Below are 10,000 nucleotides of genomic sequence, written 5' to 3' on the forward strand. Positions count from 1 at the left end.
CAAAGGGAAGAGGCAGCTCAACATTTCCTCAATGAGCTCGCCCCACTGGTCAGGTTGAACTTGCAGGGCGCGGTATACCCAACCGCGTAGTTTCCCAACCCTGGGATTATTCCTATCCGCGATCTCGCGGAATAGAGGGGCGAGACGATCCCTCACGTCCTGATGGGTGGTCGGCTGAGCAGGAAGGTGAGCGACAGCAGGGCTGGGCTCGCAGGGGCGCTCTGGTGGATCCGGGTCCTGGCGGAGAGGGTGGTTCGAAGGGACCGGGAGGCTGTCCGGAACGCTATAGGCCGGGAGGGTGGAGGGTGAACTGGGGGATGCCCATATCGCCTCGTTCTCTGCGGCGAAGCCTGTAGTTCTCTCCGGCGACGTGAAGATGGGATGGGCGTCCTGGGATTGTGACGACGCCAAGCGTACGGATGGAGAGGGTGTGGCGAAAGGCGAGCCTACCATTCGTGACAGGTTAGCACCGGAAAAGCTCGCGTTGGAGACCGAGGACACGGGACCCTGGATGACGATGGATCTCCGTGCCTCGGACGAGCCCGGGATGATGAATTCCCTTGCGACAGTGCGGCCGTTCTCGACCACCCTGATAATGGTGGGAGAGGGGTCCAAGTCGAGGGAGGCCTCGATGCACGGTTGGGGTAGGCCTTCCAAGGAGGTAGAGACGCTGAGTGAGGAGAATGACGGACGTTGGCTGGGGGAGCCTGATAAGCTGGGCTCCAAAGATGTCGAAGCCGAGCGACTCGATATATCAGATGTCCGCGATCCATCCGGGTCGCTGTCCCCAGACGCGTTGGTTAGTGACGCAAAGTAAGCTTGAGGATGAGCTTTACGCTCGTGAATCCTCATACCCGGAAGACTGTCGAAGGTCCTCGGGCACTCTGGGCAAGGGTGGAGGGCGACCTCGGCACGGGTCTTGGCTGGCTGCTGGCGGCACTCCTTCTTGTGACGGCACAAACCCTGGACGGAGTGGTAAATCTTGCCACAGAAGGGGCAAGAGAAGCTCGGTAGGCGTGCGGAGGGCTTTGCGCGGAGTAGGCCCGGTGCGCATTCGGCCATGTGTCGGGTGAGGCTAGAGGCATGTCGGTATTCTTTCAAGCACCCCGCGCAGGAGAAGGTCCGAGCCGCCGGGCTGGAGCCCTTATCTGCGTCGGGACGCATGCGGCAGCTGTCGCGGATGTGGCGCACCCATCCTGATCTGGTTTGAATCACCCTGTTGCACCTCTCGCAGATGAACGGCCCTTGGGAGGGGGCGGGAGGCACAACTAGGTTGCCCGAACGTACCTCAAGCGGCGAGGTGGGGTTGGGCTCCGAGGTGGACGACATGGCTAGCACGCGGAGCGGCGGGGTCGGGGAGACGGCACCCGAGATGTCGCGGATGTTCACGACGCGGCAGGCAGCGCGGGAGTAGGGGGGGGGCGCAGAGGTCCCTGTGACCACTACTTGAACCCTACTCAACGTGGGAGCGGGGCGGATGGGCGACTCCCTATCGCCAGGCCGACGAGACGGGATGCAACGAGAACAGCCTACGTGATGGGCCGAGCCGCGCGATTGCCCGAAAGTTAGCAAACGAGCCTGTTCTGTGGATCCGAGACAAAAAATTCCTCGCGGAGCCGAAGGTGGGCTAGGTACGGGTATGGCGATGCCTCCGTGCGGTCGGCGAGGTCGAAGAACCCCCGGATACCCGTTTTTTCCCGGCTCCTAGGACGTCTGGGGGCCGAGTTAGCCGTTGGTGTCACCGGCGTCGGGGGCGTCGGGGGCGTCGAAGTTGGGATAACGCCGGATTCCGACTCTACGCGCTCCCAGGAGTGCGAATATCGCGTTCAAACCCTTCCCGGACGTCCGCGTCCCGGGGCGTCGCGACGCCCAGTTTTCACGGGTCGCTCAAAAATGGTGTCGAAAAAAAATGGGACGTCTCTTTGCATAGAGTGCATCAAGGAGAACACAAGCGTCGAGGAGGATACCGACGTCCAAGCTGGAACGAGGCCAGAGTTGGGTAGGCGCTCCAGACGCGACGGTATAGAGAAAGCAACCAACTCACGTGCAATGTCGTAAGGCACAAACTCGAATGCGCGATGACGCGGCGCGATGACGTGGGGCGATGACGCGGCGCGATGACGTGTCGGAGTTAACGACACGCTGCTTACCGACGCCCGGAGTGGGGACGCGATGAGTAATTATGCTATCACTCGTACCGAACTTTTTCGGATTAAAATATTGATAACTCCAGAACCAATTGTCCGATTTGGATGTGGTTAGCGCCAAAATAAAGCTGGCGACGGGCCGCTTCTTTTATGCCTAACTACGCTAATTTCTTCGCACTTTTACCCACCACTCACTCAAAGTTTGTCGGAGCGATGTTACACGCGACCGTTTGCACGCGCTTGCTTGAATTTCTTCACGTTGACATTCAGAGCACTGGGCAGAAATCACATTGCGTCAACACCCGCTGGGGCCATCGCAATGCTTTGTTTTAATTAGACAGTCGGATTCCCCCGGTCCGTGCCAGTTCTGAGCTGACCGTTGAATGGCGGCCGAAGAGGACATCCGGACGCCCTTTCGGGCGCACCCGGAGCCTCGTAGCAAGACGGTTCCGCGGGAGGCCAAGGCACGGGACCGGGCTCGGATCCGACGTTTCCGCCGAAACGGCAACGCTTCACCTCGCCCAGGCCCGGCACGTCAGCCGCGACCCGCTTCCCCGACAAGCCCGACACGCCCCGATCCTCAGAGCCAATCCTTATCCCGAAGTTACGGATCCAATTTGCCGACTTCCCTTACCTACATTATTCTATCGACTAGAGGCTCTTCACCTTGGAGACCTGCTGCGGATATGGGTACGAACCGGCGCGACGCCTCCACGTGGCCCTCTCCCGGATTTTCAAGGTCCGAGGGGAAGATCCGGACACCGCCGCAACTGCGGTGCTCTTCGCGTTCCAAACCATATCTCCCTGCTAGAGGATTCCATGGAACTCGAACGCTCATGCAGAAAAGAAAACTCTTCCCGGATCTCCCGACGGCGTCTCCGGGTCCTTTTGGGTTGCCCCGACGAACTCTCTTGCGAGGGCCCGAATTATAAGCGGTTCCGCTGCCGGGTTCCGGAATAGGAACCGGATTCCCTTTCGCCCAACGGGTGTGTGCACAATCCGTACGTTCACGTCACCACGGCTCTGGAGGTCGTGTTTGTGACCAACGACAAATCTACACCACATCGACATCGGCTTTCGCCTAGGGCTTAGGATCGACTGACTCGTGTGCAACGGCTGTTCACACGAAACCCTTCTCCACGTCAGTCCTCCAGGGCCTCGCTGGAGTATTTGCTACTACCACCAAGATCTGCACCGACGGCGGCTCCAGACGGCCTCACGGCCAGTCCTTCTGCGCTCACCGCCGCGACCCTCCTACTCGTCAGGGCTTCATGGCCCGTGACCAGAGGCCACCGGACCGCACATGCCGCTGACGGCCGAGTATAAGCACGACGCTTCAGCGCCATCCATTTTCAGGGCTAGTAACTTCGGCAGGTGAGTTGTTACACACTCCTTGGCGGATTCCGACTTCCATGGCCACCGTCCTGATGTCTTAAGTTACCAACGCCTTTCATGGTATCCCATAAGCGTCGATTTAGGCGCTTTAACTCGGCGTTTGGTTCATCCCACAGCGCCAGTTCTGCTTACCAAAAATGGCCCACTTGGCACTCTGATTCGAGTCTCGCGGCTTCAATAGTTCGAGCAAGCCGGAGATCTCACCCATTTAAAGTTTGAGAATAGGTTGAGGCCGTTTCGACCCCAATGCCTCTAATCATTCGCTTTACCGGATGAAACTCGTGCGCTATGAGCGCCAGCTATCCTGAGGGAAACTTCGGAGGGAACCAGCTACTAGATGGTTCGATTAGTCTTTCGCCCCTATACCCAGTTCCGACGATCGATTTGCACGTCAGAATCGCTACGGACCTCCATCAGGGTTTCCCCTGACTTCGTCCTGACCAGGCATAGTTCACCATCTTTCGGGTCCCAGCGTGTACGCTCTTGGTGCGCCTCTTCTCGCGATGAGAACGAGACGCCCCGGGAGTGCGAGGCGGCAGCCGTAACGACCGCCCATCCTCCCTCGGTCCGCGCAAGGCGGACCTTCACTTTCATTGCGCCTTTAGGTTTAGTAATGTCCCAATGACTCGCGCACATGCTAGACTCCTTGGTCCGTGTTTCAAGACGGGTCCTGAAAGTACCCAAAGCTATAGCGTCGCAGATCGGCGTTCTAAAAGAAGACGAGGTCTGTCCGACGACCCACAGCCAACAGCCACCCGGGGACGGGACCGGCACCAGGTCCGATCACCGTCGCGACGAGAGCGCTTGCCGTAGGGCGGACGCCGAACTAGCGGCGGCCTCGCGCCATCTTTATACCGTCGAGCGAGCCGACCGGGAAACACCGCGGGTTCGTTCGGAAACGGCGAACCGTCCGAACGGGCTCCACCGCGGGCCTCAGACCGGCACCCAACGGATCGCGACGTCCTACAGGGGGAGAAGTGCACGCGTTCGATCGCAGTTCGGAGGACGGAAGGCGCAGACGACGCGTACGCCGTCCGTCACGCGACCGCCCAGCGCCACGATCGAGACACGCTGAATCTCCCCTTTCGACCTTTCGGGTTTCTCAGGTTTACCCCTGAACGGTTTCACGTACTATTGAACTCTCTCTTCAAAGTTCTTTTCAACTTTCCCTCACGGTACTTGTTCGCTATCGGTCTCGTGGTCATATTTAGCCTTAGATGGAGTTTACCACCCACTTAGGGCTGCACTCTCAAGCAACCCGACTCTGAGGAGAGATCCTCCCGTCACCGGCAGCGGTCACTACGGGCCTGGCACCCTCTATGGGCTGTGGCCCCGTTCAAGATGGACTTGGACGCGCCGCACGATTTCGGGATGACGGACCCTCCCTAACACCACATTTCCCGGCGTCCGGTTTCGGCCGCGGGATTCGGTGCTGGGCTCTTCCCTGTTCGCTCGCCGCTACTGAGGGAATCCTAGTTAGTTTCTTTTCCTCCGCTTAATAATATGCTTAAATTCGGCGGGTAGTCTCACCTGCTCTGAGGTCGCAAGATCGAATAGATCTGGAAATGGATCATTTTAATACGCAAACGATCATGGCACGTCGTCGACGCGGCCTTTACGGTCTTTCGTCGAACAGCGACCTGACGTCGTCGCGAGATACGTCACGCACGCCTCGGACACGACGGTCGCATCGTTCGACAAAATCAACGCCGTTATGGCCGTCGAAAGTCGATCGTTTTGTGCTTTACGTCTGCTGATCCGCCCGTCGAAGGACGACGACGAACTCCTTCGAAAAGAAAGTCCGACACGTCACCCCGACGGGCCGCTATCGCGTCTCCGGATGTCGCGTACGCCGGATCGTACTCGAAACGAACGAACGTTACGTAAGTCGTCTCGACATCGACCTCCAACGGCACGCGTCTAAAAAACATCCAACTCGCTCCGACGAACGCCACGCTTTCTCAAACGAGGCGAACCGAGCAGTCTTTGAAATTGACACGACCCTCAGCCAGGAGTGGTCCGGGAACAGTTTATCCGAGGACCGCAATGTGCGTTCGAAATGTCGATGTTCATGTGTCCTGCAGTTCACAAGTTGACGCGCAATTAGCTGCGTTCTTCATCGACCCACGAGCCAAGTGATCCACCGTTCAGGGTAATCTTTTAGAATATACATTAAGACGCACGTTCTCTCCGGCTCGCCTCGCGACGGCCTGGAACGTTCTGCGTCGAAATTCTCTCGGTTTCGATTGTTTATTAAGATAAAAAAAGAAAAAAAAAGAAAAGAGAAACTTTCGAACGACGTGTCGTCTTACTAATTCCATCTTTTCCTCTCTCTCTTTTTTTTTTGTTAGTCGCAAGACTTGATCTCCTTTTCTAAAGCAGAAGCTCAACCGCACAACGATCACTTAACCAAACAAACTAGGTGTGATTTCGTCAAACGGCGCTTCCTAGGAGCGTCTCGAACGACGTTTCGAATCGTCTCGACGAGAACGGCGGCATCGAGCCGAACCCGTCGGCCGGGCGAAAATCATTTAAAACCCACGGTAACGAAGACGAGCAAAGGCGCACGAAACGCCCCGCACGTACTTACGAAACCTGCGATCCGAATCGAACTCTTTGAGGTTCTTTAGCGGATCAAGGTGCCCGAAATGCCGTCTGCCCGATCGCACGACGAACGCGCGTAAAGGACCGGCGCCGCGAGTTCGCATCGGCATGACGCCTAATCCGACTCTGGACGATTCAATAGTTCGAGGACGTCGCGTGACGCCGTCTCTTAGACGCGTTTCCTCTTTCGCACCGATCCCCACGTGGGACGAGAGAAGAGAAGAGAACGCGCTTCGGAAACGCGCGACGGCACCGCTAAAGGCTGGACGTGCCGTCGTCTACGCCGCAGACGTCTTTAGATGTTAGATCGAGCGTGTACGTCGTCCACGGACGCGACATACTTCGCACGACAACAACAACACGATCAGACGATGGTGTGTGTGTCTGTGTAAAGACAGTGCGTGTGTTCGAGACACGTTAATGATCCTTCCGCAGGTTCACCTACGGAAACCTTGTTACGACTTTTACTTCCTCTAAATGATCAAGTTTGGTCATCTTCCCAGCGACATCGGCGACGCCGAAACGCCACCGCGTACCGGTCCGAAGACCTCACTAAATCATTCAATCGGTAGTAGCGACGGGCGGTGTGTACAAAGGGCAGGGACGTAATCAACGCGAGCTTATGACTCGCGCTTACTGGGAATTCCTCGTTCATGGGGAACAATTGCAAGCCCCAATCCCTAGCACGAAGGAGGTTCAGCGGGTTACCCGGGCCGCTCGGCCAGGGAGGACACGCTGATTCCTTCAGTGTAGCGCGCGTGCGGCCCAGAACATCTAAGGGCATCACAGACCTGTTATTGCTCAATCTCGTGCGGCTAGAAGCCGCCTGTCCCTCTAAGAAGAATTGTTTGTACGCCGACAGTAAAAACCGCGCACGGCCAACGGGCGAACCCGAGACCGGCGGGCCTTTGGGATGTCGAAATACGCCTATTTAGCAGGCTAGAGTCTCGTTCGTTATCGGAATTAACCAGACAAATCGCTCCACCAACTAAGAACGGCCATGCACCACCACCCACCGAATCAAGAAAGAGCTCTCAATCTGTCAATCCTTCCGGTGTCCGGGCCTGGTGAGGTTTCCCGTGTTGAGTCAAATTAAGCCGCAGGCTCCACTCCTGGTGGTGCCCTTCCGTCAATTCCTTTAAGTTTCAGCTTTGCAACCATACTTCCCCCGGAACCCAAAAGCTTTGGTTTCCCGGAAGCTGCCCGCCGAGTCATCGAAAGAACGTCGGCGGATCGCTAGCTGGCATCGTTTATGGTTAGAACTAGGGCGGTATCTGATCGCCTTCGAACCTCTAACTTTCGTTCTTGATCAATGAAAGCGTTTTTGGCAAATGCTTTCGCTTCTGTCCGTCTTGCGACGATCCAAGAATTTCACCTCTAACGTCGCAATACGAATGCCCCCATCCGTTCCTATTAATCATTACCTCGGGGTTCCGAAAACCAACAAAATAGAACCGAGGTCCTATTCCATTATTCCATGCACACAGTATTCAGGCGAAGTTTTAGCCTGCTTTAAGCACTCTAATTTGTTCAAAGTAAACGTGCCGGCCCACCTCGACACTCAATGAAGAGCACCGCGGCGGGATTGAGTTGGGCCGCCCTCTCGAGCTAAGCCCACCGGCAGGACGTCCCGCGGCACGCCAGTTAACACCGCGAACGATGAACCGGCGGCGCGGGACACAGATTCGACTACGAGCTTTTTAACCGCAACAACTTTAATATACGCTATTGGAGCTGGAATTACCGCGGCTGCTGGCACCAGACTTGCCCTCCAATTGATCCTCGTTAAAGGGTTTAGAGTGTACTCATTCCGATTACGGGGCCTCGGATGAGTCCCGTATCGTTATTTTTCGTCACTACCTCCCCGTGCCGGGAGTGGGTAATTTGCGCGCCTGCTGCCTTCCTTGGATGTGGTAGCCGTTTCTCAGGCTCCCTCTCCGGAATCGAACCCTGATTCCCCGTTACCCGTTACAACCATGGTAGGCGCAGAACCTACCATCGACAGTTGATAAGGCAGACATTTGAAAGATGCGTCGCCGGTGCGAGACCGTGCGATCAGCGTAAAGTTATTCAGAGTCACCAAGTTGTACGATGACGGAGACCGCCACCGATTGGTTTTGATCTAATAAAAGCGCCCCTTCCGTTTCCGGTCGGGGCTCTGTTTGCATGTATTAGCTCTAGAATTACCACAGTTATCCAAGTAAATGTGGGTACGATCTAAGGAACCATAACTGATTTAATGAGCCTTTCGCGGTTTCACCTTAATTCGGCTTGTACTGAGACATGCATGGCTTAATCTTTGAGACAAGCATATGACTACTGGCAGGATCAACCAGGGAACTGCGTTCTCGTTCGGATACTCCGAAACTGAAAACTACACTTTCGTCGAAAGCGCGAGTGCGTGTTCGCGAAACGAACGCGTAGGAACGTAACGCCACGCTTAACTCTCTCTTTCGTTGTTTTATATACGAAAAATATCATACATAACGATACCGGTCGAAAAGTTTCGCGAGGAAACCTCCTGCGCCGGTTTAAAAGTTCAAACATTCTCCTCACTCTTCGCTAGATAGAATGCGACGGTGAGACGTGCCGAATTCTTTACAGAATCTGCACACGTTACGAGTATATTATATATTCTCGCTCGGAATGTAGGGAGTTGACGCAAATTTAATAGCTGTTCGATGCAACGAACGACGAATCGTGAAATTCGAACGTACGCCACCGTTTACAACAATGTAAGGTTGATCGCATAAGGACCGCCGACGATGGAACGTCCGCCGCATCCGCGATCTCGCTGTGCTGGACCGTCTTTCGAGGCAAGCTCGAACCCAATGAAGGAACTCAAGGATTCCATGAAATTCTAGGCGCAAACGCTCCGAGAGCCAAGTCTACTTCGGGTCATTTTCGACGGGTGCGATAACTACATTCTCAAAATTATCAACAAGACACACACACATACAAGGTTCGCTCTTATAATCATTAAAGGCACGACCACCAAAAGTAATCGCAACGTTTCGTTCTAAAAAGGTGAACGTATCGTCGTCTCTTTTTGTCGGGTCGGTCTGAATAACATAATAATGTCGTTGTTGAACATTATTTATTACAGAGAGAAACCAATGCGGTTAGCGTCTGCTATCATTTTTAGAGAATACGTAAAAACGCACAGTCTTAGAGACACCGAAGAACGGCCGGAACGTGCTGCGAAATTCATTTCGTCATAAATCCGAATTCCTTTTAAAAGTATTGGATAAGACTCGCAGACAGTCCGTGGTAACGCGAGCGAGAGGATGCAGTCGTTGGTCGGTATCTCGAGAGAACACCTCACACGCCACAACATCACTCCGCTACCTATAATAGCGCGCTTGACGTCGATCGGAGCCAAACGCTGCGAAGCGGCGACAGTGGTACGCGAGCAGGGGCGCGAGACACACCTCTCCCCGTCCGAGGTGCGCTCTGTCGGTGTGATGGCTCTTCGTAAAGAGCGGTTTGAACATTTTTCCACGGATTTTCGCAAGAAAAAAAATACGGCCGCATTGTGTTACGTAATCGAGGTAAGTTAGAATTTTTATTATAGCGATTTAGTTAATTTTAAAATACGTACCCGGTACGGGACGCCGTACTTCATAAATTCCGAACGCCGTACTTCATAAATTTCAAACGCCGTACTTTATAAACAACCAACGCCGTACTTCATAAACGACGAACGCCGTACATGTACTTTTAAAAAAATTTCCAAGTCCGGAGAAACGCCTTACTTTATAAAAGACGAACGCCGTACATGCACTTTTTAAAAATTTTAAGTACGGAAGAACGCCTTACTTTATAAAAGACGATCGACGTATATATAAAATGTT

General features: G+C 54.7%; 2 non-coding genes and 1 pseudogene across 2 annotated transcripts; all 3 read right to left on the reverse strand.

The window, feature by feature from the left end:
* LOC135122366 (large subunit ribosomal RNA) overlaps positions 1-5,086 on the reverse strand; it is a 9,098-nt pseudogene extending 4,012 nt beyond the window's left edge.
* A 454-nt stretch (positions 5,087-5,540) lies between these two features.
* LOC135122369 (5.8S ribosomal RNA) lies at positions 5,541-5,697 on the reverse strand. Its single transcript, XR_010279357.1, has one exon. It is a non-coding gene; the product is annotated as a 5.8S ribosomal RNA (ribosomal RNA).
* An 867-nt stretch (positions 5,698-6,564) lies between these two features.
* Positions 6,565-8,485, reverse strand: LOC135122362 (small subunit ribosomal RNA). The gene has a single exon (XR_010279354.1). It is a non-coding gene; the product is annotated as a small subunit ribosomal RNA (ribosomal RNA).
* Between the last annotated feature and the right edge of the window lie 1,515 nt (positions 8,486-10,000).

This window comes from Zophobas morio, unplaced genomic scaffold, assembly GCF_036711695.1.
Source record: "Zophobas morio isolate AGI-343-1 ecotype UQ-CSIRO unplaced genomic scaffold, CSIRO_AGI_Zmor_V1 ptg001159l, whole genome shotgun sequence".
NCBI lineage: Eukaryota > Metazoa > Arthropoda > Insecta > Coleoptera > Tenebrionidae > Zophobas > Zophobas morio.